We start from the raw sequence: 6,666 nt of genomic DNA, 5'->3' as shown, positions 1-6,666 counted from the left end.
TAGGAACAATTCAATCATTCATTTTCCCTACAAACAACCATCCATGTTACCATTCATACTGTTTTCTAGTTAAAACATGCTAAAATCTATTAACACGTTAAGTCTAGTGTAAGTGTACTTGAAGTTTATAGCATACTGGTTATCTTTTCCTCTCTTTATAAAGTCACCTTCACCTTTTTCCTTGACCTCAAAGCATTTGAGGCTAATTAGGAAAAGACATACGAGGTAGTTTTTGTGAGTATGCAACAAACCAGGTCTAATGATTTTCATATACTTGCCTTCCTTCTATATTTTGCGGCCCTTTTTAAATGTTATATTGCACTGCTGCCACAGACTGGACTAGAGTTTGAATCAGGACACTGCATATACATTTTCTAATAAATAACTCTTGATGCCCCCTTTTTTAATAACTTTAAATAACAGACAACTAGATTTGGTTTTGGCTGTGCAGACATTGCTTGCTGAGTGGTTAGCTTTCATCCTTTTTATAGAATTGGACAACAATATTACATGATATAAGAATATTTCCAGAACTTTCCTTTGGAGAGACACCACTGCTTTTTTCCACTTAGACAACCTTCCGTTCCTTCATGCACTAACTCGACTAGACGCTGGAACCCTTCCACAGGGATCTTGGCCCATGCTGATTTGATAGCATCGCACCAATATTCCGTGGCCACATTAATGCATCTGATGGCACATTATGCTGCAGGAAGCATCCATCTGAAAAATGCATAGATGGTGATGATTAACAGCTGAACTTGGTCAGCAGTAAACTCTGTAAAGTTCAAGTGATGCTCAGTTTGATCTAAGTGATATGATTGGTTGTGTTCAATAACTGGCCCTTGTATTATTTTTTTTAAAGTCACAGATGAAGAATCTACAGTGTAACCCATTTGCTTGTGCGTGTTCCATGACATTCTTTGGTACACTGCTGCATAAAGTGAGTTTACATTTATGAACACATCTTACCACTCTTTCTTTCATCTATGATGCATTTCTGTCCCAGGGATTGCCTCCGCTGTCGTGATGTGGGTTTTTTTTGTTTGGTTGGTTGGTTTTTTTCTTCTTTTTGCTTCTGTCCCCAGAAAACTCGGTAATGCGTAAATATCCCGTTGTGATGGCTGATTGTCAGATAGTGGAACCATCGCTTCTGTAATGATCATACCATATTCAAATCTCAAGTCTTGCCCATTCCAATATTTAGCCGAACAGCAATGGAGCCTCTCAACTCTGTCTGCTTGCCTTATGTCTTATTTACACATCAGGCAGTATGGGAAGACAAGCTGTTTGCATAATAGTGAGGTATGAATGGAGGGAGTCTTTTCTTCCTCTCTTTTTTTGAGAGAGGTATTTGCAAGTTGATAGAAGAGAAACACCAGACAGTTCCACTGGAGGTATTTTATTGATGATTGGATTTTGACAGCAGCAAATAATAACAACAACAATAAAAATTCAGCTATATTCTACATCATTATGTGGCACTCAGCTATGATTTTAATACCCTGAACAACATCTCAGTTTCTTGACGCCAAAGGTTTGTATTTATTTATTTTTTTCAAGTAGCATAAAAGTTAACATAGTTTTTATCAAACACGTATTTTCACCCTTTTCAATGTCACCAGTTGAGTTAAAGCCCTCTTTCGTGCAAAGGTTTCTAAAGTGATTTTCCTGAGGTAGTACCCAATCTCCTCCCTAATGTCCTCTGTAGCCTTCAGTTAACCATCTGCTGGGAAGGGAGCACATGGCAGAAGATGTGTTAATGAATGCACACTTATATAATCCAGACCTGTGGTGGAGGGAAAGACAGAGTGCACGAGTGGCAGGCCAGATCCACATCACTTGACACTCCACCAAGTATAAAAGAGAACAATAATAAGGTTTCTTTGTGCCACCAGTGCCTCCAAGTGGTCCAAGAAGGCAATTTTTCCCTTCTTCCTTCTTTCCCCTTTCAAACGTGACATGACAGCTGCTGTTTTCCCTTTTCTCTTTCTATAAAGAAAAACCCAAAAGACATAGGAGCTGATGTATCGCACGCGACAAGGTAATATACGGATGGTATTGCTTTTTAGATGACCACTGTTAAATGGGCAGCATGCTGACACAGTAAACCACAATGCAACGACGACTGTTACCGATTGGTCCTTAGCCCTCCCTCTTTCCACCTCCTGCTAAAATGCCATACCTAGCCCTTGCCCTGGCCAACCATCATACCCCTTATGAATCAAAGACAATGGAGTAGAAGAGAGAGATGAGGGCTTGCAAGCAATTGGCTCTGCCTCCCCATTTTTTTCTTTCCTCTCTCTTGCAGTGTGTACATTTCCTACTTCTCTGCATCGAGCTGTCTAGCTGGGTTGGATGATGAATCCTGAGGCGAGTTTTAAAGCACCAGCAGAATACAAACTGCCCAGGTTACGCTTTGTTCACACAGGTTAATATACACACCAGGGCAGCATATATGGGAGTGCTTGCCCACCCTTTCCTCTGCCCTTTCACCCATCTGCTCATGTATCACTCTTTATCTGTGTTGCTTTCAGTTTTGTTGGACTAAGTTGGCTTATTGACACGAGCAATCATCAGAAACAACACTGCTGATGCAGTAGGCAAACAAAGCCAGCAAAACAACTGCTACTGAATATTCACATTGTATTGTTGTTGTCAAGTTTGAGTATTCTCAGTCTATTTTTTATTCATTCTTCTACTTACCAAGCATGACTTTAAATCGATATTGCAGCATTTTAAAACAATACTTGGATTCAGTGGTATCAGTGGAAAGATCTATACCACTCTGCTATCTGTCCACTTTATGCTACAGTCACACTAAGGAAGGCAGTGCTTGAAGACTGCGGCACGACCAAAATCATTACAACCATGAACTTGCGATCTCATTGCCTTTGAAATGGATGCTTCAGAACTTCATCAAAGCTACTTTGTTGTGTCAGGATGGCAATGAAAAAAAATTATTTCCAAACTGCCAATTAGTCTGAGAGTGATATGGGTGTCTGAGTAACCAAGCTGTGTTGTTGGCTATAAACAGCAACATGGCAACATGGCAAATGCGACTGGTTGAGTTAACAGTGGTTACATCCACCTTTTATAGGTGTGTTTGCCAAAAAGCGGGCGAACTTTATTCTTGTTGTTAGCTGATTCATTGATTCACCACTAAACCAGGACAGAAAGTAAGGACTGAAACACCACTAGCATAAAACAGCAAGTGAAGTAAATTGTGCTAAACTGCCACATAGACATTTCTAGCTAGCTTATAACTATTATCTGTGGAGCTAGCAGTTTGGGTTAAAAGATCACAGGCCTTTTACACAGTGAAGAATTTTTATTTTTGTTAGCTATTCAAGTCATTTACAGAAATGATGCAAGAAACATTTAAAATGGGAAATCTTAAATGTGTCTTGCACATTTTCTAAGCACCGCTGCATTACCATTTCATGGGATATTAGTGCCTCTGAAAACAAGAATTTAATACTGAGATGTGTTGGGCTGAGCAATGCTTGTGCAAACAGTGTAGATTTACAGTGATTAATCTGCCTGAGAAGAGATTAAATATTAGATTGTAGAACTATTTGCATTGTGTATGAGAGGCTAATAGAGATACAAGTGCAATCTCAACCTATAAAAGAGCATTTTACACATTCTGTTTTGGAGATGGCACTTTTCTTCCTTTTGTTGGGAAATCCCCTTTCTGTGAGCTAACATATATCATTAACACACTGGCACAAATGTTGATAATATAATACATTTCTAAAGTTACTGTGTTCTTTTCTCTCTGCCAATAAATAACCACTTTAATAATCTGGGAACAAGGCAAGCAGACACACTGTGACCTAGACTATGGTCTGCTTCACTGGACCTGAACACAACCATTTTAGCTGTTGAGCCAGCAGGCCAAATCAAGTGGTCTTTATTAAAGTCGCTTTGATGGATTCACCTCTGGCCTCCCCTGCTGTGATCTATCGCCTGTCCAGCTCTTGGAGGTCGTAATAAACTTGTTTAGCAAGAGGGTCACTGCATGCAAGCAGGGTGTGAGTGTGTGTATGTGCACGTGGGGGGGCGGGAGTAGTTTCCTGCTTGTACAGTCTGTTTTGTGGATCAGGTGGATCATATATCATATGTGGATCATATACAGCCTTTCATCCATGGCTGCTGGCCCCGGATCCACTAGTAATGATGTGTCTAGTTTCTCCACAGGTTATAGTGTTGTAGCATTATATATTTATACACACACTTTTAAGATATCAGGCACAGTGCCAGTGTAGTAGATTTTCTTAATAGAGTAGTAAATCAGGTGGCTGCCATCTTTCAAGTTTGTCTTCACATGCTTGTTTGTTAGATTTAGGCACCAAAACTATTTTGTTAGTATCTGTTCTTAATTGAGGTTAAATTAGGCCATTTTAAAATGTTAAACATGTTTATGTTTTTAATCTTACATGGGGGACATGGGTCATTCCAAAGATGAGGAGCGCACGGTACATCCATTCACATGGCTGGAAGAAAATGGTTAAAGCCTTTTTAAAGCATAATATAGATAGTTATAAGAGCTTGCATAAACAACTTGTGGGGTGATTTTTAGGAAATTTCCTGATTTTGGATATACTGTAGACTGTATTACCAAAAGTACTTGCTCAACTGCCTTCAAATATATATGAACTTGAGTGACACTGGATTCTTAACCCGGAGGGTTTAATATACTGCTGCCCCACCCTTTGCATCTATAATAACTGCAGCTCTACTAGGCAGGCTTTTCACAAGTTTTAGGAGTGTTAATGGGAATTTTTGACCATTCTTCCAAAAACAAATTTGTGAGGTCACACACTGATGTTGGACAAAAAGGCCTGACTTATGGTGTCTGCTTTAATTCATCCCAAAGGTGTTCTGTCAGGTTGAGGTCAGGACTCTGTGCAGGACAATCAAGTTCTTCCACACCAAACTCCATCATCCATGTCTTTATGGTATTTGCTTTGTGCACTGGTGTGCAGTCATGTTGTAACAGGAAGGGCCATCCCTGAACTGTTCCCACAAAGATGGGAACATGAAATTGTCCAAAGTGTCTTGGTATGATGAAGTGTTAAGAGTTCCTTTCACTAGAACTAAAGGAGTTGGCTGAGTCCAACTCCTGTAAAAAACAAAAACAAAAAACCTCCACCAAACTTTACACTTGGCAGTCAGACAACCACCAAACCCAGACTTAACCAGTGTCAGCGTGCTTTACACCTCTGCGTCCATCATGGTATTGTGCTTCGTGATGTAAGGCACTGCAGCTGCTCGGCCATGGAAACCCATTCCATGAATCTCTCCACGTGCTATTCTTGAGCTCTAGCACTTGACTGTGCATAAAGTTGGTGACCTCTGAGCACCAAGCACCTCTGCATCCGCTAACCCCGCTCTGTGATTTTATTTGGAAAAATACTTCATACCTGAGTTGCTGTCGTTTCCAATCACCAACAGTGTATTGTGGAATATTTAGTCATGAGGAAATTTAATGACTGGACTTGTTGCACATCCTATGATGGTACCACACAGGAATTAGCTGAGCTCCTGAGAGGGACACATTCTTTCAAAATTGGAACACCTGAATTTAATGACTTGAATGGGTGAGTGACTATTTATATAGTCTATTTTTGTCATACATTTTTGTAATAAATAGATGGCAACCATTTGACCCGGTAATGTGTGTCCACTACTTCAATGTTCCACTGACATTGTTTCCATGTTATTTAAACACATTATACAGTAAAAGAAAGCTTGTTTCTGTGACATAAGATTAAATAAATCACACTTGGGAATTGCATTAACCAAATAGGATGGGATGATTAAGTGTTTCCTCTGTTTGTCCTGCAGTGAATTAGCAGACATTGTAGATTGCCAGTTATCATCCACATGTGTCATCTGCCAGTTAACAGTGGCTGCTGTCTCCATCCATTCAGTTTTTAATGAGCGCTGCAGGGCTTAGCGTTATTGGACTGTTCAACTTTTATGTAGCAAGATGGAGACGAGAGCTTTGCACTGTGGGTTGTAGGCACCAAAGAACTGTGTAAAATTGTATATGTTTTTACTATTTGGGCAAAGTCCAAATTTAATTTACAGCTTTGTTTATAGATGTTATTTCAAATGTTTCATTTTTCAAAGCAAATCACAGCGGTGAAAGAGTATGATGTACATTTATCAGCTAAATCTCTCACAAATAAACGTTATGAAATATGGTTGTTGAAAGAAGCAGGCAAAGCCTGAAGATACCGCAGAGGGCAGAGGCTGATATTATTGCTGTTCTTTATGGCGTTGTTTTATGAACAATGGTAAAACTTTGAAGAATAGGTTATCTTTTGCTCTGCGCACATTACAGATATCACAAACACCAAATCCAAGTTGACAAAGCAGTCAGTGTGAAATGAAATACAGAAGCATTCAAGACATTTTTTTGGGGGGGGTTCTTGGTTTCTCTGATCTCCTTTTTATTATCTATCTATCTATCTATCTATCTATCTATCTATCTATCTATCTATCTATCTATCTATCTCGTGTTGTAATAAGATAATCATGTTGCAAGTTAAATATTGCGTCATGTATGGTATCATAGGAAACAGCAATATTTACATTGTAATGACAGGCTGAGAGATACTCATATCAAACAGTGATAACAGGAGACAAGAGACT

Source organism: Pelmatolapia mariae, linkage group LG22, assembly GCF_036321145.2.
Source record: "Pelmatolapia mariae isolate MD_Pm_ZW linkage group LG22, Pm_UMD_F_2, whole genome shotgun sequence".
NCBI lineage: Eukaryota > Metazoa > Chordata > Actinopteri > Cichliformes > Cichlidae > Pelmatolapia > Pelmatolapia mariae.
This window is presented reverse-complemented; position numbering follows the sequence as displayed.